Source organism: Anas acuta, chromosome 2 (assembly GCF_963932015.1).
Source record: "Anas acuta chromosome 2, bAnaAcu1.1, whole genome shotgun sequence".
NCBI classification, from domain to species: domain Eukaryota; kingdom Metazoa; phylum Chordata; class Aves; order Anseriformes; family Anatidae; genus Anas; species Anas acuta.
Genome location: NC_088980.1, coordinates 76333469 through 76356519, shown reverse-complemented (window position 1 = coordinate 76356519; position 23051 = coordinate 76333469). Strand labels below are relative to the sequence as shown.

Genomic DNA, 23051 nt, shown 5'->3' with positions numbered 1-23051 from the left:
AATCTAGCTTCTCAATCTGGGTCATGGACAGACAGGAACTAATGAGGAAGAAAAGAAGGACATCACTTCTGCAATTCCTTTAGGAATTGCAGAAACCTCCAGGCTATAAGGCAGAATCTGAATTTACCTTACAATTTGAGGCAGATGTTTTGAAAGGTTCGAAGTGTTTGAAGTCCCATCTCTCTGCAGCCAAGCTAAATGTCATTCATTCTGTGGAAAATTTTAGTTATTTAGTATCTATTTTCCAATCCAAATCTACAAACTAAATCCATCTATGTAATTCTTACGTAGTTGGTAATTGTGGTCTTGCTCTTGTAGTGTCTATACCCACCCCTCCTTTAAAGCCTTGACTTCTACATGCTATGGTTGTTTAATTTTTCTTTAGCATAAAGTCTGTGATAGAAATGGAGTGGAAATTCAAGGGCTGAAGTTGGATGATACACTAATAAATACATGGGAAACTTGGACACATTTTAGGGAAATCTACTTGATTTAACTACTTCAACTACTTGAGTTGCAACTCAAGTAGTTAAAGACTTTACTACTGATATGATCTTTGTCTCTAGAATCCATTATTAATATATAGCTTTGGAGGTAATAAAAAAAAATATATATATGTTCTTTGAAGATTTCACATTCAAATCCCCTTTTCTGTTACTTATAAGCTTTGTTTTACAGTTCTTAAAATTCTGAGAATGTACTTCTATGCAATTAAAATAGACCTCTTTAGGTCTTGCAGAAAGAAATAAAAGAAAGATATAAATACTACCATGTACCTGAACACTGTCAGAAGTTTAGCTCAAGCAACTTTATACTTTTTAAAATTTTATTTTAATTTTGTGTGTTCGTATTCTACTTGCATGTAGCAGTATTCTAGCCAGCTGCTAATTGTTATACTTTTTGGCAAATTGTTATTCAAAGATAAAAATGAAAGGTGGTTCATGTTAAAGATGGTATTTTTTGACTATGAAATATAGGAAGAGCTCTACATCTTTGTGGTTCATCAGGTGTCAAGGAACACAGCTATTTTGGTTAATGACAAACAGCATATGCTATCCATCTAGAGAAGTACAGTATGCAGTCTGTCAGTTTCTGCACTTTCTGCTATAAACTTTCTGCATCTGAATGTGATTATCAATAAAGATTCTAAGAATCTGTGAAAAGTACTGATGACAAGACAGGATGGATATGTCTGATGCATGAAAGAAAGAATATGTGAAAACAGAAATCTGTACCATGGCTTCAGAGCATGAAAATTGCATAAAATCTATAATCAAATATTTAAAATCTCCTCTGAACCTATGTTTAAACTTATGCTGAAGATATTATTTTAAAACTCATCAGATGCTAGCTCTGAGCTAGCACTGCAACACAAGTTTGGAGAAAAGTGGATTTTTAAGTTTGATGGGCAACTTAAACTGCAGAAAAGAAATTAAAAGCTAAAATATTGTTTTAAAAGTGTTTTTAAAACTTTTAAGGTTAAAACAAAATGATTTATGTGATCTGAAATGTGACTAGCAAACTGTCTCTTTATCTTTATAAGAAAATACTAATATAAATAATAAATTCTTTCTCAAAATGAACAATGAATTGTTTAAAAAATGAAATACTTTAAAACATTCTAAAATAAATTATTCTGTTATAATAATTCAAAGTATAATGCTTTTACATTTTCAGTACTTTCTATTCTTTCTTATAGTACCAAACCAAAGATGCATCTGACCTCTTGAATCTCCTGATTAGATCCTCCTGAAATTATTTTTCAATTAATAAAAAGTCACCAAGTTCTATGTCAGTCCTCCAGTGACTGTAAATCTTCTATTACTAAAACATACACTCTTAGATGCTATCTCTTTCTGAAATGAACCTCAGGAAATCTCTACGTAATCCTAAATAGCTAAATTTAACCAAGATAGTCAGGAAAAAACATGAGTTTTAAATTATATATCCTGACATCTGTACCCACAGATTTAAACTATTTCTAATCTGAGTTTTTTTTTTGTTTATAATTTGTTAATATTTTAATGTGACAAAATGATTAGTTAAAGTAATATCCAAATACTGATTCTGATTTATTAAATTTGTCCCTACTAAAAACACTAACAACAAAATACTAAAAACAAAAACAAAAACAACTCCAATCCACTATTTTTAGATAAGAATTACTCATTATTAACTTGATTCATAGATAGTTTTAGTTAATGCATATGTTCACAATAAAATAATAGTGCAGACAGACCTCATAGCTCTTGTCATCCTTCAACATTTGGTTCCTGCCTTCTATATTTATATATAGAATATTTATACCTTGTACATACATATATATATTATAAAATATCTCATAATCCTTGTTTCTTAGTTATAATAGCTAAGAAAGTTTCATAATTTCCTTTCTGTGAAAAAAAAAATGGCAAAATGTCTTTCCAAAATCATTTTTTTTCCCCAGAAAAAGGTAAAAGTAAAAAGTTTTGGAATGTAAACATGTTTTATTTTTAATTGCTATTACTTACTTTTTCACAGTATTAAAAGTTAAAGCTGATTATGAAGAGCTGCAGAAGTGTCTCTTAACATTAGGTGATCAGGCATTTACAAAAGCAATGCAGTTTGTAAACAGGAAAAAAAAAAAACAAACGTCTGAAAGAATGGAGAAAAAAATAATGTACTCATGCTACTGTACAAGTCTTCACTGATTATGCCTAGAAAGAGACTGCTGAATTGAATCATGACAGATAGCTATAAAATCATGAATGGCATGGAAAATCCAAAGAAGGGATTGCTGCTCAGTTTCATATATACAATTAAGAACTAAAAGAAACACTCAGAGATGGGTTAAAAGAAAGCAGACTAGGACATTTCTTTGAGCAATGCGTGGTTAAACTATGGAAACTACTGCACCAGGATTTTACATATGCTGAAATGTAGACTCACATTGTGACTAAACAGTTAATGGAAACTAAAATATCAAAGACTAGTAAACATAAAAGAATAGTTTTTCGTTAGGAAGTCTCTGCATGACGGATTGTGTCAGCTAGGTGTTTACAATGTCTGTATATACTTGCCCCAATTTCATTTGCTTCCAAGAGCATCAATTGTTAACCAATGCTAGAGATAAGACATTGGGCAAGATGGACTTAGATCATGCCAGATAATCCCATGTTATGTTGGTTATTTTATATATTGAATACTCATGATCATCTCATTTCATTTTCTTCTTCCCTTTTTATTTATTGGAGGGTAGAGGGGTGTCGTTTCAGTCAGATCCATTTTCTTGTGATGAGTCTTTGGCCTAAGGAATTCCTAGATGGTTCAGGCCATCCTATAGAAATCCCTAGGACTTCCCAGGACTGAAGACTCCTAGATCTGATTTTCTTTAAAAAGATTTATGAAACAACTTTACTTCCCAGAACTCACCAACAGTCCTGTTACTCTTGTGAGGCTCTGTGCAGCTGAGCCAGACAGAAGACACAATATTTGTGTCTGAAGTGGTTTTCCAGGTATCCCTGTGTAGTGGAAAGAATAGGTGAAGGGCAAAGCTGCAAAACCTGTAAAAAAGAGATAGGGAAATCCAGTTTAATGTTTTATTAAATACAGTCAAAATGAATGCATCTGCATAATTAAAACAATAATGATTTAGTTACGATAATTTGAAGTTCAGTTCTTTGTTTTGAATTCCATTGATAATAAAATCAAATGTTGTTCCACATAGAATTTTATTTTGGGGCAAACCAACTTTTTCTTCTAAGAATTCTCTGAGCAGATAATTCTAGACCAGTTTTGTCTAGAAACTGAAACACTGAATAATGCTGTCTTTTTATACTAGTGAGTGATCGCATGTGCATTTTTGTCACCTCTTTTGACATTCTGACCAATGTGAGAATCAATTAAAATTACACTTTTCTAGGGATCATTATTTGAGAAAACTCTCACTGCTTTGTGCAGTAGCTGCTTCTTGAAAAGTGCATTGTCTTCATTACATATTATATTACAGTTTAGATTCACAAAAAATTCACAGAGACATATTTCTGCAAGCCTACTGCTAAGGATAATGAAGGCTTGAGTTCTTTCACTTTTAACCAAAGCAAACAAGTGATATGCGTTGTGCTAAAGGGAAAAGACACCACCATGATGCCTGATAATAGAGAACAGAAAATGCTTCTGGGCACTGCACCTCTTGCACAGTTTCAAAAATCACCATTTCTTACACTCTATTTTAAGCATTCACGCTGTTTTCATAACAGTGAATCTCTTTTGTCAAAATATAAATAACAGTACTAAGAGATGGCTCTGTTTTCTGAAGGATAAGAGTTGGTAGGGGTTACACAGTTGTCACATATGATTACAGCAATTCCATCAGTCTCTTTTTAAGACTGTATATAATTGCCACATGTTCAGAGAGGTGCTTGAATTTCCAGCCCTCTTCCCATTTTTCTGTTGTTTAATGGCTGGCTATGGCTAGTGCTTGTCAAGACAGGCATCCTTCCACCAGCTGGAGATGCTGCCAGATGCCTCCTGCAGCTTGGAGGCACTCGGCTGCCCCATGTCAATTTCTAGACCTAGAGGCATTCAGTAACCTCTACATGCCAGGATGCTCCCCACCCCACTTTATTGGAAAAAGAGGTACCAACAAGGCAGTGAAGTCTCAGGGGGTTCCTCTAACATTTAGTTGTGAAAAGAAATTTAACAAAGGGTGTCATCTTACAACTTACATATTTACGAAAAACTGTTCTGGGTATTTGATATGTCATTACATGCTTTTGAAATACAGTTTGCTCACTGGGAGACACAGGTGGCAACATCAACTGTCTACCTAATACATAGTACGTTCCTGCACTATAAATGCAGTTCTTCCAGCATCTCTGAGTTCATGCAAGTTTAACTACCTAAACTCTTTAATAACACAGAATCCAATGTGTTAGGGCTGCTGGCGATTGACAACTCTAAGAGAGGTTCAGCTAACTGGCAAGGGCATGGAAGACTACAGAGCATGGCATGATAAATTGATGGACGTGACAGAAAACCGTGTGAGAAGCTGACAAAAGTTACAGGTACTGCTGTGAGGGACAGCTGGGTGGCACAGGTGGCAAAGAGAGGGATAGATGAGAAGTGGCTCAACCTCACAGATAGATGGAGGGGACAACACATTTTGAGGAGCAGTCTTGCAAGGCCAGAAGCACCCAGGTAACCATAGCAGCATTTCCATACAAGGATGAGATTACCAAGGTAACTGTATCATGAAAACCAAATATGAGTGCAGTTGCAGCAAAGCTGGGAACAATGGGGCAAAGAATAAACAGCAGGTTGCTCAGCTGCAATGAGACTGGGGGGGAGGAAGAGGCAGGAAGGTGAAAATCAATGTCAAGAAACAAAAAAAGGGATAGCAATGCATGCAACTCATGTGCTGATCCTGTCTGGAGATATCTGTTGGCAGCCTTGGGCACGACCACTGCCACTGGAGCAGAACAAAGAGAGACCTCTTTTTCTTACTGCACCAAAAGTGTCAGACTTGCTCCCATGGTCACAAAGGCCACAGAGGGTGAAGCAGGTGCTTTCTCGGGTCAGCAAAGGGAATGCACAGATGGATGGCTCAAGCATAACAGTACCATCATGGCACTGACCACCACACGCCTGGTGGCATTGGCAATAGCCCACACTTCATAATACAAAGAAGTGATCCTTGTACAAATGTACAATCGGTCATATGAAGGCATACAACTTTTTACTAGCTTTTGACAGAGAACAAATGAAAGAGGAAACAAAATGTATTTGAGAATAGCAATGGATACAAACTCATTTAATTTAGTTTAGCTCATTTAGTTCATTAAATACCATCTGCTGACATGAGAAAACTCCATCACAGAAGTCAGATGCTGAGGTGAATAACTTGGGCCAAGACCGAAGTTATTCAGTAATCTCAGTGCCAGTAGTAGCACAAAAGCTCCAGAAATATTTCAGGAAAGGACTGTTCAGAACTGATGACACAAGGAACAGTCCTAGGCTGTTCCTGAGCCCATCAGATCAGGATTAGGGAGACAAAACTTCTTTCCTTCATACATGTAATTCTGGACTAAAGCAGGTTAAAATGCTGCCAGAACCACTGCAGGCACCTGCATTGTTTCTAGAGCACAGACAAGGCAAAAGCTCAAGTAAAGTTCAACATCACCAGACACACGATGCCTGTATATTCTGGGTGAGGTGTTATCCCTCTTATGAAAGCAACTGCAGACTGTGCTGGAGGAGGTGTGCATTTTATTTATTTTATTTTATTTTATTTTATTTTATTTTATTTTATTTTATTTTATTTTATTTTATTTTTAGCAGTGAACTTAAAATCTCTTATTTACTTATAATCCCTCAAACTATTTTAATCTCCAGAAAGATATCAAAGCCCAGATCTGTGTACTTTCAACACATATACACATAATGGAAAATGTATATAGACTTATGGGGGGATGGAAAAAAAGTTCCCTAATGCTGGGTGGAGATAAATCTGTGTATAATCTAAAGGATTCCAGTATTTGCAGGTACAATGTTTGGATTTGTGCCCTTCCCCAGTTACTGAAGTTGCATGTGTTTAAAGTAACCAAATATTTACCTCAAACACCTTGATACATCTCCTCTAGGAAGCTTGTTGGGGTCAGTTGTATTTTTTTCAGTATAACAGATATAAAAGTTGGGCCATATTCTCTTGCTATTTTGAGTGGATTATACAGGTCCATTGATTTTATGGTTTTCTCTTAAAAGTCTAGTTTTATTTCTCTTACCTAGTTTTTCCAAACTTAGAAATGACACAAGAATATAAACCCCATGAAAATTGCTTATGGGCAGTGTATCCATAAAGATATGCCAAGACATTTACAGAAAAAAGCATTTCTGTCTGGTGGCCCTGAAATAAAACTTGATTAAGATATAAGGCACTCAAGCACACATTCAAATACACACACTGCATTTGTGAGACCATTAGAGAGCTTCATATTGATCTATTTGCTCACCGCTACATTTTCACAAAGTATGCACTGCAATAAGAGCCAAATGTCATCTGATAGGACAAATCATATGTGTGTGAGGAACATACATACACACAAAGCTAGGGAGTTTAGCTATTGAAATCTTAGATGAAGAATAATATTTTCTCTGAAACTTCATGATTTTCAAGCAATACTACTGAGCGTCATTAAACAGCTCACTAGACAAATCTGCAGGTATGAGTAACCATGACAAATTAGCATGTGAAAGCAAAATAGCTTTCAGCTTCTAATGGAATAGAGTAGTATAGGAGCTGCTGGGAGAATGAGGAAAACAAAGAGGACCAGAGACATAAAATGACTGAACAAAATAGTACAAACAGTACATATCATCTTGCTCATTTGCAAGGATTTTATTTTAGTCAGTTTTAGAAATGGGGCTTTTACCACATCTGTACCTTGTTAATTTTCCAAAAAAATAATAATAATATAACAAACTGAAAGCCCACATCACAGAATGGTCTGCTCCAAATTGAAAGGGCTGTTATATATTGAGTAAATATATGCAAAAATGACATGCACACACATTTGTCTTGTCTTGCATCTGGTTGATCATAGCTACAGTCTCTGTGGTTTCTTTTTGTTATCCAAATACTTATTTATGCTTGTGAGAAACAACCACTTGTTGGAAGAGATAGCAATTGGTCCTGGAAGACAAAGCATAATTGCTCCAGGTTTGCCAGTTGGAGAAGCAGAGAACCAAAGGAGCCAACAGTTTGTCAAGAGCAGACAGCAAAACAAAAAAAAAAAAATGTCTAAAAGAAGGTGAAAGAGAAGTAAGTGGCAGGGCAAAAGCTGCTGCTGCAGCCCCTGACAAGCCTTGTGGTTTGTATTTGTTGTTGAAGTTCTGCTCTGTAAGAAAATGTATTGTCACATCTCTGAAAAGTACTGCAATTTATAAGCTAACCTTGCTGCGCAAGCCAGTCTTGTGACAGCCTAATAGACATCACTGTCAGGGGAATTATTTAGTCTAGTAAAATATGGTGTGTCTTGAAATAATGGAGCTTAGATTGGGACATATCATATTCTATTATTCCACTAAACACCCTAAATAATCTCTATCTTCCGGTGTTTTCTTATCCTTCACATATTAGTAGATTTTTGTCAACCATCCAAGTTATGCACATTTAACTCTTCTAATTTTTCCTCCTAAATGATCACCTCCCTAATTGATTTTAATCTTCTTCTCTGAAATCTCTTCAATGTTTTTCTGGCAATGTGGTGCCCTACATTTAAAACAGTATTCTGAATATAGTCACACTGCAGCTGTACAGAAAATAATATTCTTTGTGGCAAAACACCTGTGAGAATTTAGCCCCAAATTGTTTTATCTATTTTTACTTCAATATCACATTGCATACTCAGTGTTAGTTTGCTGCAATTGTAACCGTGACATTTCTTTATTTGTTATTGCTTCACAGATTTCTTAGATATTAATCCTGCAAAGACCCACATGGTGCTCAGCAGAGAACATGGATGTGCTGCATGCTGTTGTTACTACTACAAACCACCACAGGGAGGTCAAGATGTGAAGGAGGAAGTTCAGTAAGGCTGGAATTTTATTTCCTTGTCCCATTTGGGAACTATACACTTGGATGGAGCAAGTGGTTCTGCTTTCTTGGCCATTTCCAGCTGTTAGTGAGCAACTAGCCATTCACTGCCATGGTACATGTCCAACCACTGCCAGCATCTTACTGCTGCTGTACCTGTTACCAAGAACCTCAACCACCCCTAGTGTAGCTTCTTTTGCAAATACCTCTTCCACAGTTCTATTCTACCACAGGGAAATGAACCTCTCATAAAAGAAAACACTTGTCCTAGGTATTTGGCACCAGAAAGCAACAGTAAAACACTCCTTTTGTGTCTTCCCCCACCCTTACTATATCGTACTGATAAGTAACAATTCCCTAAGTTTATTCCAAGGTATCCTTCATGAGAGAATTTTACACCAGGAGGAATGCTTACACATCAGTATCAATATTTTTTGGTAGCTCTCAGTACTTTTGTTTACTGAGTATTCTTTTGGATTTATTTATTTATTTATTTATTTATTCCTTGAGCATACAGAATATAGCATATTGAAAAGTTGGTAGCCGCCTGTAATATCCTCTGCCCCACTTTCCTATACCATCTTTCAGTCAGCTTGCACTGGGAAGACACCCTGGATGTGCTCTAAATCTGTCTCCTAATGAGTAACTCCTTCAAAAACATTATTTATTTATTTATTTAACCAAGGTGTACGAAAAGGTGTTCATTCTACTTTTGTCCTACTTGTTCCTTTTGCACTGAAATATAGATTTGCCTCCTTCTGAGAGCACAGAGAGCACACAGGCTCAAGCATCAGTCCTCATGACTCACTCACAGGTATTGTTCTTCATACCTTGTTTCTGCCTGAACCTACTAATACAGCACTGAGATTCTGCAGTGAATGCTCAGAGAAAGCTGGATATGAAGCACTGAACCAAAAGCATAGCACTTTGTTCACAGATTCACATATCAGTTTCTAAAATTCATCTATGTCATGCTGAAAAAAGGCCAGAATATGCAAGAATATATAAACCATTCAATTCTCTTCCCATCACATCGAGTGCCTTAACTTTTCCCTAGAGCCTCTAAGACCAGAAAGAAATTGCTGAGGCGTATGTCTCTTTCCTCCGTCTTTTCTGAACCCGTGCTTGGTTACATCGCTGTTCCCCTAAGATTCAACTAGCACCATTAGCACTGATGTTCTTCTGCTGGGAGTCCAAAGCACATGTCCCAGCATTGCGTTCACACTATTTTTCAGGTCTGATGCAGACCTGAAAGCATCAGATAGTCTCTTTGCAGAAAATGTATAATGTTGGATAAAGAATTGTTCTGTTGTCAGTAAAATCCCTGACGTTTCATTTGCCTTTAATAATAGATTAGATCTGGCCATGGCTGAGGAGGCAGTCAATTGTCAGATGTTAAATACCTATCCCAAGGACATCACATGTGTGAAATTGAAGCTGGCTGGGCATTTTGCTCACGTAAAGTCTAGTTCTGTAGTTTCTCAGCTCTTTTGGCTAACATTCACATTCCTGCTGGTTTATATATTCTGTGATGATATCTACCTCCATTTTTCAATTGGTCTCCAAGTGCACACTGGCTTACTTGGGTGACAAGTTGGAAGTATTTTGAAAATTGAATTTGTTGGAAGCCTTCCTGCCTTTTCAGCCATAAAATAATTAATTCACAGGTTTGTATTCTCCCTTGTATCCAACTTTGCTGCAAATAATAAATTAATCTAGAGGCATCCCTCCTGCAAAATGATTTTAATCAAGAAGTGATTTGTGGCTGCATGTAAGGAGTGTCAGGCAGGGAAGGGATTCACAGTATTCATCCTGTTCCACAAACGGGAGCATGACACGAATATCAGCTTCACGTGCTGATCCACAGCAGGCAAGCTTTGCTGCACACAGCTGTTCTTTTGTGAATTGTTTGCATTTCAAATGTGCTCTCTGTCTGCATTCTGACTGAAGGATGATACCATTCAGTTCTTGCTGGGAGCCTTCTGGGTGGAAGCTGGAGAGAAGAGCTACATGGTCACACGCATATTCCTCATGGGCTTCTCCACTATTTATTTTTATTTTTAATTCAAACAGATACCTTGAAGGTGGAGGCATAAGTTAGCAGTCCCCATATTCTCTCAAATTATTTTCATACTTTACTTCTCACCCCTTCTCCAACTCAAAAAGGGAAGTTCTTTTTGGTTATGTTTTTTTTTTTTTTTTTTTTTTTCATGATAGACCAAAATTAAAACCCTATACTATCTTGATTTTGAGGTTGCGAATGTTACAGCATGAGGTGAAGGTCTGCATGGGAATATGCCATCCTCATTTCCTGCTAAAATTATAATTCTCATTATATTCTGTGGAAGTTTTACCACTGATTTCAATAAAGTATTATTTCTTCTTAAATGTCCTCCCTTGCACTAATAACTTTGCTTTCTCAAGCACCTATTTAATTTCTTTCTGTGCATTATATTTTAAAGAAAAAAGAGGGCAGGGAGTGCATAAGGAGCATATCTGAGGACACAAAAGTTTAATTGTTTTTCACATCATGGCAAATTAAATAATGTTTTCTTTCTTCATTCTCCTTAGTCATTTTTCTAGGCAGGAGTAACCTAGGACATCCAGTAGAAAGTTTATTAATGTAGGATTCCATGCATATCTTTCTAACATTCTTATACTTCTGTTTTTAGGTTTCACTTGTGCTTTATAGAAATTACATTTCCAGTTCAGCAAAGAACTTAAGCATAAGTTTAATGTTAAACCCATACTTCATTATTTAATACAACATGTGATCTTATGATTAATACTTATTGAAGTCACCGAGAGATTAGAATCTGCACAAGAATTCTGCTGAACTGCAGCTTTCCTCACAAAAGTTGGATTTTGGAAAACTTTACATAAGATATGCTGTTGATATTTTTCAGCTTTCATTTAGAAATCAAGGTGATCTCCTGTATTAAAGTACACAAGTACACTTCACAGCACTTTAGCCCTTATTTTTTCTTTCAAGTTAGTATCCTCTGTAACTTAATTGATGTGTTGTTTAGCAGAGGAAACTCTTCTAAACCATTAGAAGACGAACAGAATATAACCTGACCACCTTCTCTTGCAGTAACCAAGCAGTCATTTCCTCCTAAGTCAGTAGTTTGCTGCTCATCATTTCCCTTTGTTTACTATCTTCAATCAGTGTTTCATCCACATGATAACATTCATATTGAAGACAATTTAAATTAATTTTGAGAGAAGAGTTTTATAGAACGCAGTATCAAATATTTTCCTTAATTAATTGGAAATGCATATCATATTATTCTTCTCTTTCATCCACTAATTTTATAATTCTATCAAAGAAGCAATCAAGTTTATCTGGCAAATCTTTATTAAATCCTTTTGCTGCTTAGCTCTAAAAATATGAGAATGAATCCCAAAGTTCCTTCTCACAAAAAAAAAAAAAAAATTCCTCATCCAAAATGAGATTAGATTTTATGTCACACGTGATAATAGTAAATGAAAAAAAAAAAAAAAAAAAAAGAAAAAAAAAAGCAAACAGAGCTACAGGATTCTGATATTATAGTTATAAGAAATGATTTACTGAAACAAACAAACAAAAACAATGTGGATAATGCAATGATTAGGGCTTTCTGCTTTGATTCTGGAAACGTTTTTCTACTAAAAACTTCCCAGCCAACCCTGGTAAACATGATTCCTCATGCTTCAGTACCATACATCTTCCTCTGTAATGTTTACTCCTTAGAAGTGCTTCTCCAACTCGTAAAGATGTAGTGAGAAAAAATAAAGCAAGATTCTCTAGTAAGCAATGCCCCCATATTTCTGAAAGTCTGAATTCTCATCAGGTTATCCAGCGTATAGTGCTATCATGGATGCTAATATTAGACAGAGATAGCTGCCTGTAAAGGCAGTATCAGTCTAGACTTAGCTGTTTGCGGTACCACCACCAACTATGCTGTAGCAACCTGAGCTTTCTAGTACCTATACAGGACATCTGGAAATGCTTGAAAGTTAACTGGCTGCCAGAATTCTCTTCACCAGTACCCCCGTGCTGTCAGTACCCAAGCTGGCATGACCACAGGGGGTGCAATTATATCCACGGATACTGAGCGATCGATTCACTTTGAAAATGCAACAGACAGTTGTTGGGGAAGAACACAAACATATTGGCACAATACTACAACCTCCTGCAGCTGCTGCGTTGCTGCAGCAGGTAAATGTACATATCAAGGGAAGCCAAAGAAAGAAGAGACTACATTGCCTGACCTGAGAGCAAAAACCTCACTTATCTCACTTTCTGAAAGGCCTAGAATAAGGAATTCAGAGGCTTAGCCTTTCACCTCTTGGTCCTCAAGGACAAAGAAAATAAAAAAGAGACCTTCCGGACTTTTTTTTTTTTTTTTTTTTTTTTGGAAATAAACTCAGATGCAGGTTTTAAAATGCTAGTAATGCTAGTACTTGTAACCTTATGCCTATGGTCTGAAATACATGTATTTTAATCCTTTGAAGAAATGCAGTGGAGTCAAGACAGCAACAGGAACGTTAGCATACAAAATTAGAACAAAATCGATGAGTTTTACAATGCTATCTTCCACAAATTACTAATGAATCAACAATAATCTTAGAATTTTCCAATTAACTAAGATTTTTTGCAAAAGTGAATAGCATTCAAAGGAGTCTTTCTATTAATACTGGTACCTTGCAACATTTTTTTTATAAAGCTGATGTCTTTAACAAGGAGGTAAAAATCAAATAAATAAATATACTTCTTACTTCTCATTGGTCTCTATGTCTTGGCAGCAACATGATCTGAACACAACAGGAAACAATGGAGGTACTTTCTCCCTGCGCTATTCCTGTATTTGCATACAGAGGGTGGGTGTCATTTTACTGAATTAAACACCATATTCTGCACATTCCTAGCTCTACATCTTCATCATCCTACTGCTCATCATCTCTGGGGTATATAAACTCCGAGTTCCTGTTCTATTAACCATTTTCACAGCTAACCAATCATGCTATGTAGAAATACATACATTTAATGATCAGGTAACCTGTGCTCCATTCAAGCAAAGTAATTGCTCCACATAAAACTAGACAACACTGGTTTAGACATTGTGGGATCAATGCAAATCTTTCTTTTGAAGAATTGTTTGCTTTTTGGACTGGAACTTAGTTCACATAATCCAAGGAGAGTACTTACTGCACAAATGAATTCTCTTTGTTACAAGAAAGAGAAAGGAGCTTTTAATTTAAGCATATGTAATTGGCCAATAGCATAGGAGGATTTAAGTATTTGTTCACTGGTAACCTAAGCCTTATGAAGTCTTTAGAAGTAACAAGATAAAATAATAACAGTAAGATAAAAGGTTTAGTAAGACCATCCAACACAAGTGGGCTCATGGACAGTGATTAGATTTAAGAGCTATCACGTAAGAGGTCTTGGTGTTGGCCAACCTACAGGCTGGCTGATATATTTTTTTTCAATTGAAATTGACAATGCAAAGAGGGAAAAAAAAGAATCATTTATCTACACTATAGTTACAGTAATGGTTTGTTAAAAATGGTTTGTTAAGAGCACTGACTCTTGAAGACAACTTCTGAAACAGTCAAAATTTTTAATATGGTCTTAAGAATCTTGGGGTTTTAATCTGTTTTTCTATAGGTTGAAATTAATAAAGACATGATCTATATAAACCCTCTGGGTTTTCTTCTTTAAATACTATTTTTGTGGGGTGGGTGGGGGGAGTCAGTGGGGAGGATCCTTATTTCAATTCACTTCCCCCCTGCACAGACCTTTAAAAAAAAATAATTGTCTTTTTCAAGACAAGCTCATTTTTGACCATCAGATATCTTTCATCAGATCTGTCCCTCTGATTTTTTTCTGTAAGGACTACTAACATCTCAACTTAAACTGAGTAAATTAAGCAACTAAACTTTCTTACTATGTAATGTTCTCTAAGACGCCAATAATTCTCGCTTGCTTTAGCTTTCTGAAAGCTTGGTAAGTAAACTGCATATAGAACCTAAAATGCATCCATGTAACTCATATGAACAGTAAAGTAGAACACATAGCCTGGTTTCTTTCATATAACACATACATCAATGTATCTTCGAAGAAATTTGTCTTTTTTATACAGCATTATTACTGTCTTTGTGATTCACTTTAACACCCCAAATCTTCTTCTACTGTGCTTCTTAGTTTTTTGTCACCTTGCATTTATGCAGTTGATTATTTTTCTTAGTTCAGGATTTCTGCACCTTTCATCATGGAAGAAATGAAGAAAAGTGTTACCAATTCCCACACAGCACTCCAGCATTCGTATAGCCTTTCCCAGTGCACTGTTAAGAGTGTTTTCCATTTCCCAAGACATTAATGAATTGATTACAACTTGGGTAAGGAGGACCACCATCTATTTCCAGGCCCTTTAGTTCTCAGAAGAAATCAGATACCATTATTCTCTGAGATTTTTTTCAGCTGTAACTCACACATATCAGTGTTTCACAGACTTCTTACTGACAAAAGCCCTGTTTATGGCTATCTACAGCCTGGTGATATTCCCCATAGTATATGGGAATCAGGAAAAGTTAACTCTCTTTAATCTTTGGTAGGAGCTAAGGTCTCCCAGAGTCTAGCAGAAAAAAAGAACAACAAGAATTGGCTGTTGGCACATAGAGAAATAAAGCTGTTGCCATCATGTAGTCAGCATAATTTGTTGTTGTTGTTATTTTTCTTTTCTTTTGCCTTTTATTTTTGAGTAATAATTTCACTTTATATTTAATAATTTAATTAACACAACAGTTTATACAATTCTTTGTGATTCTTCTGGTGATTTACAGCTGCAGCTTATCAACAACATACTTCCTATTTTACCTTGTTTGTCAATGATGTTTTAGCAGGAAAGAACTAAAAGGTTTTTCATCTCAAGTATACTGAGTCTTGTGTATTGCCTACCCACCATCCATTAGGCACACTGTCCCAACAATCAACAGAATTAGGATTTTATTTTTTCTTTCCTCTCTTTTTATTCTCTAGGCATTAATACCTATCTCCTCCTCCCTCCCTCCCTCTGTCTCTCTCCCCCATAGGATAGAGTTGTTGAATTACAACATCTGGGATGTTGTAATTCATCTGCCTGGTGTAGAAATCATTGTTTCTTCCCTTTTGTAAGCCTGCAACCATTCTGTAGTCAAAGAATATGAAGGTTTAAAATATGTAGCCCTGGAAATCTCAGGCACATACTACCATGAACAACATGTTTCCATTGGGTTAAGCTTTCTTTTTATTGTCAATATATTAAATTAATTTTTCTTGAGTCTGTTTCACCCATGATAGTAATTGGTAAGTGATCCCCATGTCTTTTTCTTTACCCATGAGCTTTTTCATTCTACTTTCTTTTCTTATCCTTTTGAGGAGGGAGAGGGAAGGAGTGACTGGGTTGACATTTGGCACACAGACAAGTTCAACCCACCACAAAACTGCACATACAATTCACAGTATGCATTAACTAATGTGGGTCCTTCAGAACAAATTCCTAAGCCACTGGGAATTCAGTGTTAAACCTTGCATAAACTGTTATGTATCTATAATTTCATCCACATTTTTTAAGGTACCGCTATATTAATGTTATATTAATGAGAAAAAAAAAAAAAAAAGTTGAGAAAAAAAATAATATCGGATTATATTTTGTTTGAAAACTCAGGACACAAGCTTTCAACGAATTTGAAAGCTATTCATTTTGAAATTAAATTTTAAATTGTTTTAACTGTTAACAAACAATATTACGGATAACTATACTGTCTTCCAAATAATTTCAATGTCTATAGTAAAGAAAGCTAGCACTACTTTGGAGTGTCTGAAATTTAAGAGTTATCTTGCTCCATCCTGTTCTAACCTGGTCCACCTATATTTAAATAAAAAGATAGAATGCGATTTGTAGTGAGAACTTACCTTGTATGCAGTCATATTCTGAAGGAGCTTTTCTGTAGTGATGCCAGAGAATCCAGGGAGATCAAATTCAGTAGGCTGTATTTAACCTTATTAATATCACTCTTAGTAGGTATTTCAGAAAATATACGTGATGATTTTTTTTAAGAGACGGTTTCATCAAAACATTAATTATGGGGCTGACATAAGTATTTGCAGCAAAGAAGTTTTAAGCCTAACAATAAGCAACTCACTTCTGTCAACCATCATGGACAAGAAGAAAGGAAAGAAAGAAAGAAAAAAAGCACAGCAAAACAAACAAACAAACAATAAAAAATAAATAAATAAAACACCACCACCACCGAAAGTCCCAAAGACCTATGATCAGGAGACTTTGAACAAGTTTTTATTACTTTTTTCCTACTATTTCGCTACAAGAAGGACATCGAGGTGCTTGAGCGGGTCCAAAGAAGGGCGATGAAGCTGGTGAGGGGCCTGGAGAGCAAGTCCTATGAGGAGCGGCTGAAGGAGCTGGGCTTGTTCAGCCTAGAGAAGAGGAGGCTCAGGGGTGACCTTATTGCTCTGTATAAGTACATTAAAGGAGGCTGTAGCGAGGTGGGGGTTGGCCTGTTCTCCCATGTGCCTGGTGACAGGACGAGGGGGAATGGGCTAAAGTTACGCCAGGGGAGTTTTCGGTTAGATGTTAGGAAGAATTTCTTTACTGAAAGGGTTGTTAGGCACTGGAACAGGCTGCCCAGGGAGGTGGTGGAGTCACCATCCCTGGAAGTCTTCAAAAGACGTTTAGATGTAGAGCTTAGGGATATGGTTTAGTGGGGACTGTTAGTGTTAGGTTAGAGGTTGGACTCGATGATCTTGAGGTCTCTTCCAACCTAGAAATTCTGTGATTCTGTGATTTCACAAGTTTTCTGGCCATTAAAACATCTTTAAAGCTAGATAGGGCATTTGAATTTTGAGCTTTGAAAACAAGAGTAAAACAATCTAGGAAGCAAATGAACATGAACTTCAAATCCTAATTATTGTTTATCATCATAAAAAAAAAAGTCACAATTCCTTAATTTTCCTTGCTTTGACACTTAAAGCATTTTTATCTGGACTGTATCTAAACTTTGATTAGAATTAAGATTTTTTAGATCCTAAACCTTTACACCCAGGCTATATCAACTGGAATTATCAATCATGAAAAACAAAACAAAACTAAAACAAACAAACAAACAAAAAGTGTTTATTTATTATAACCTCAGTTTCACACTTCTTGTAATATCATTCTAGGAATTACTCTGACCTCTTTAACACCTATTAATATTGTTTAAGTGTTAACTTTTTATAGAAGTGCATGTATATCTGCATTCCTCCTATTGACATTTACACAACCATCTACAAAAAAGGAACCATTACCTAATAATTTAACCATTTCCATAGATAACAGCTCAACGATGTTACCTACATATACTACCCATTCTAACAGACAGGCAGTCTGTCACAGATTCAGAGGTCTTAGCGTATTTCCACAGACCAGTGACCCTCTTCCACCCTTTGACAGATCATCCTTTCAAGCAAGAAAGTATAGGTTACCTCAAAATGAAGCTATTCCCATGTTTAACAAGAACTCCAGACATCCAGGTTAGCTAATCCTTAAACTAATCATGATTAGCTCCACAAGAAGTGTTCTTTGTTTTCTATGGTAAATTAAAAAAAAAAATAAATAAATTGTATGCACAACACAAGCAGAATTAAGCACTGTTACAGGGAAGTTGCAGAGCAAGAGAAGTGTCATAATTAGGTGGTGAAGGCAGCCAAAATAATTTCCAAATATTTGTTAAAATGTTTAATCAGAGTACACTTGTAGTGCTCATTTGTTTCCTTTCATTCTACACTGTAGCAATCACATTTACTGTTAGGAACATTTACTGAAGATATGGCTTTTAAGTAACTCTTACAGAGTATTCATATGAAGTGGACGGGGATATTCATGCTGGAAACTGTGCAGATACAGTGTTGAGTCATCAAACAGAACCTTTAGTTCAGTCTATTCAAAATAGACAGAAAGTGAAGAGTAAGTATGAATAGAACTCTTCCAAAAATACTTCCAAAAAAAGTGCTTGGGACACAAGCACTTTTGAAAGACCAATGAGGGATATCTTCTGAAAGTCTTCTTCCACAATGTACGTATATGCAACCAAATTCTTTGAACAACTGTAATCCTTGGGATACAACATATTTAGAATCTTTTCAGCATCCGTATTGCAAGTCATCAGTGAGATGAGATGCATTATATAAAATATTCATAACCTATTTTGTGTATTAAAATAATTTTTTGCTTTTGTGGCATGTTTAAGAAGAAGAAGGTGTTATTTAACAAGCAGGCAGGCTGTGGTGTTTTTTTTTGTTTGTTGTTGTTGTTTTGTTTTTTTTCTGAAAACCTCATCACAGATGTCATCTACCTTGAGACAAAGACAGTTTATTAGGTAAATAAAAGCCATGCATGCAAACAAAACGAAACAAGGGATCTGTTTGCTACTTCCTATTGGCAAGCATGTGTTGAGCAATGTCCAGGAAAGCAGGGCTCTTCCCATGTAATGCTTTCTTGGAAAGACAAATGCCATCACTCCAGATGCGTGTCCCCCCCATCCCCCACCCCCTTCTTCCTTCTTCATCTCAGCTTTTATTGCTGAACATGATGCAACATGGTGTGGAATATCTCCTTGGCCATCCTGGATCACTGCGTCTCCTCCCAGCTCCTGGTGCACCCCCAGCCCCCTTGCTGGGTAGCATAAGGAGCTGAAAAGGCCTTGGCTCTACACAAACACTGCTCTGTAACAATTACAAATATCACTACATTATCATCACTTGGATGTTTCTAATTAAAAATCTAAAACAGAATTGTGTGAGCCTCTATGAAGAAAATATCAGCCTAATAAGGTACAACATGTCCAAGTGTAAGGTGCTGCACCTTGGTCGGGGCAATCCCAGAAAATAGGACAGACTGGGAGATGAACTCATTGAGAGCATCCCTGCAGAGAAAGACTTGAGGGTTCTGGTGGACAAAAAACTCAACATGAGCCAGTAGTGCATGCTTGCAGCCCAGAAGGCCAACTGCATCCTGAGCTGCATCAAAAGAGTGGCCAGAAGGTCAAGGGAGGTGATTGTCCCCCTCTACTCTGCCCTCTTCAGGCCCCACTTGGAGTGCTGCATCCAGGTCTGGGGGTCCCAGAGTAAGAAGGATGTGGGGCTGTTAGAACAGGTCCAGAGCAGGGCCACAAAGATGATCAGAGGGCTGGAGCACCTCTCCTATGAAGAATGGCTGAGAGAACTGGGGATGTTCAGCTTGGAGAAGAGAAGGCTCCAGGGAAACCTCATTTGCAGGCTTTCAATACTTAAAGGAGGCTTATAAAAAAAAGATAGAGAGTGACTTTTTAACATGGGCAGATAATGATAGGACAAGGGATAATGGCTTTCAATTAAAAGAGGGAAGATTTAGATTAGAGGTTAGGAGGAAATTCTTCATTCAGAGGGTGGTGAGGCACTGGCACAGGTTGCCAAGAAAAGCTATGGATACCCCATCCCTGGAGGTGTTCAGGGCCAGGCTGGATGGGGCTTTGGGCAACCTGATCTAGTGGGAGGTGTCCCTGCCCATGGCAGGATGGGTAGAACTAAATGATCTTTAAGGTCTCTTCCAACCCAAACCATTCTATGATTCTGTGACTGAACTTCATCTGTAATTTTTTTTTCCCCTTATCTAAACTCATCTTTTCTGGAGCTATTATTTTACTCCCTTACACAAGCCAAAGCAAGAACTATAGAAACATTAGTAATGGGGGGTGAAGGTGTCATTAAAATTTTTCCATATTTTTTTCCAAAATATTTTTAATCATTATTATTTTTCAGAGATTTTCACAAGTCAGTAGTGCTTTTTGCTACCTAAACCTTAACACGGCAAACATATTTACTCATTTTGGAGTTTGAATCCCAACAATTTATGGAATGGTGAATGAAGATGTGACTTTTAAGTTCTGTAATTCTAGCTTCCTCTCTGACTAGCTTCCTCTAGCTGACTTCCTCTCTGCATTTCTCTCCTGTCAGAATGCAGATTTTATTTGGCTTCCATATCTGGGTCTCAGTTTTGTAAATATTTACAACTCTTACCTTTTCTACTTTGAATGACCCTACTGATATCAAAGGAATTGCATGCATCATTAAGTTGTGTATAAGTATGTGGAAGACAGAGGGCAGACTCACCACTTTAATTAGCACTTCAACTGCTTTAATCACCATTTGATTCACTTTTCAGATACTGCTGAATTGAGTAAGTTATCCATGTTGTGAACAAAGTGAATGAACTATAACCACACAAGTGCAGTTAGATGAGGGACATAACCAACATTCTGATGAGATAAACTAAATTAGCATTTAATAACATTTTTATACCTGTAATTAATCATAATTGAAAATGTGACAGTTGCCTTCCAAATTACTGAGACGTTCATCAAATTGGTAACTGGATAATTAGAATCATAAATCCAGTCATGTATACCTATAACTAATAGTTGTTAATTATTATTAAGTGTGGATTAGCTCCCATCATAGTTTCACCTACACATTAGAAGCTGTTTTATGGTCATGAATAATTCTGCAGCTGATTTGGGTTGTTCTGCTTGTTTATATATTGAAAACATTTACTAGCATTGAGCTGGAATAATTTAAAATCATTTTTTAACATTCTTTGTCTCAACTGTGCTTCAAAAACCTTGTGTCTTTCACTGCTTGATGCAAATGTGTTGTTTCTCTATGTATTAACCATCTTATGCTGATGTCAGTCATATTACATTGCTAATACTTCACAGTTTTTAGGATTTGCCATCACATAGAATAGACAGAGGTTGGCTTATTAACAAAAATTCATGAGATTTTAATTGCAGCAATTTCCCTGTCTTTTCTCCTGATTGAAAGCTATAGTTTTTTCTAATTGAACTTTTTTTTTTTTCCTGAAAAAAAAAGGAGTGAATCTTCATTAATGTGAAACTCTCAAGCTCTTACAGTGTTGCTTCAAAACCTCTTTGACAGTTTACTTTGTTTTCAATATAAAGAATAATTCACAGAGAATTTAAAGCTAGATTAGCTGTCTTTCATGTGAGTGAAGCGTAAGGGGTAACCGAGGCTTTTCCAAGTGGAGATTAGTTAATCTTTTGAGAATCATTTAAGGGGATCATTTAATCCATTGCTTAATGTAATACTGTACACCAATCTGTATCTAAATACCACAGTGACAGACTCATTAAAATTACCAAAAGCAGATATGTATACCCATTCCAATATTTTATGTTGACCTTCTGGAAGTCTAATGAAGTGGAATGAAATGAGCTCATATCTAAGTGGCAATGAATGAAAAAAAATAATAATAATAAATCAGTAAAGATAACAAAGTAGCTACATAGAAAAGAAATGAGGAAAAAGCAGAAGCAGTGAGAGACTGGCACAGTTAGCTTCAGTGGTTATATTTAATGCCAGAGAGAATGGAGAAATTAAGGGGGAGGTCTTAAGAGATTGAGATAAAGTGCAGAGCAGAGAGAGGAGAAGGGGAAAAGAAGGGAAATGGCAGCTGGGAGGTCAAGTACCAAAGAAGCTATTGTGCTTCCATAATAAAGGAAGAGCAGAGAGTTCAGCAGTTAAGATAAAAGCAACCAGCAGATGATGATTCTATTTTTAACAGATTTTAAAACTTGACTTTTTTGTATCTGTACAGAAACGGAACACATTTGGAACTTCCCACAAAGGCACATTTTGAATATGCTTCATTTTGGAATGCAATATTTAGAAAAGCATCAAAAAAAAAAAAAAAAAAAAATCTTTACTTGAAATTTGGTGGCCTTGTTTTTTTATTTTTCTCATTTTTAGTTTTCAGAAAACTGCATTTTCAAAAGATTTTTTTTTTTTTTTTTTTACTAAATAGCTGTAGATGTGTTTAAGTAATAATGATAGAACAGCACCTTACAAAATCTAATATGAGTGAAAATAGATGCACATTTAAATAGGTGTATATACACTCTTGGGGTTGGAAGGGCTCACATCCTAAAAACTTTTAGCAGGAGTTAATTTCAGAAGCCTTAAATGCTGAGGGGAAGAAAGGAGAGAGAATAAGAAAATACGGCATATATTTCTCATAAGCATTCAGTAAGTGTTGTAAACAATTAAAGTAGCAAAGGTGGCTAGTACACAGAAAAAGCTTTTTAAAGCAAATCTACTGAATATGTGTACAGGGTATAGTGGAAAGATATGTCGACTAAGTCAGAACACAGCAACAGGCCTCTAAAGAGGGCACAGTGAAAGCTACTTCAGAGGAACCAGCTCAAATTCCAAGAGAGGCCCATAGGGGTTTTTGTGGGGAAAAGTTGGCTCATTAGCTGGTGCTGATTTTTATTTGAAGGTAAAAGTGGGGTTCTTAGTAGGTTTTCTTATAAAGTCAGTATTGACAAGCCCTTGGAAAATTTGCATTCTTTCTTTAGAACAGAGTTTTGATGGGTTCCTGATTTTAGATGCTTGTTGGCT

At 36.2% G+C, this 23051-nt stretch overlaps 1 long non-coding RNA gene across 1 annotated transcript in view; it reads right to left on the bottom strand.

Moving 5' to 3' along the window:
* The window catches only part of LOC137851750 (uncharacterized), a 44005-nt gene that overhangs the window by 7359 nt on the left and 13595 nt on the right, over nucleotides 1–23051 (bottom strand). Inside the window, exons 2-3 of the long non-coding RNA XR_011093429.1 lie at nucleotides 3412–3542; nucleotides 128–210 (exon numbers count right to left, since the gene is read on the bottom strand). This is a non-coding gene — a long non-coding RNA (uncharacterized lncRNA). The remainder of the gene's footprint in view (nucleotides 1–127; nucleotides 211–3411; nucleotides 3543–23051) is intronic.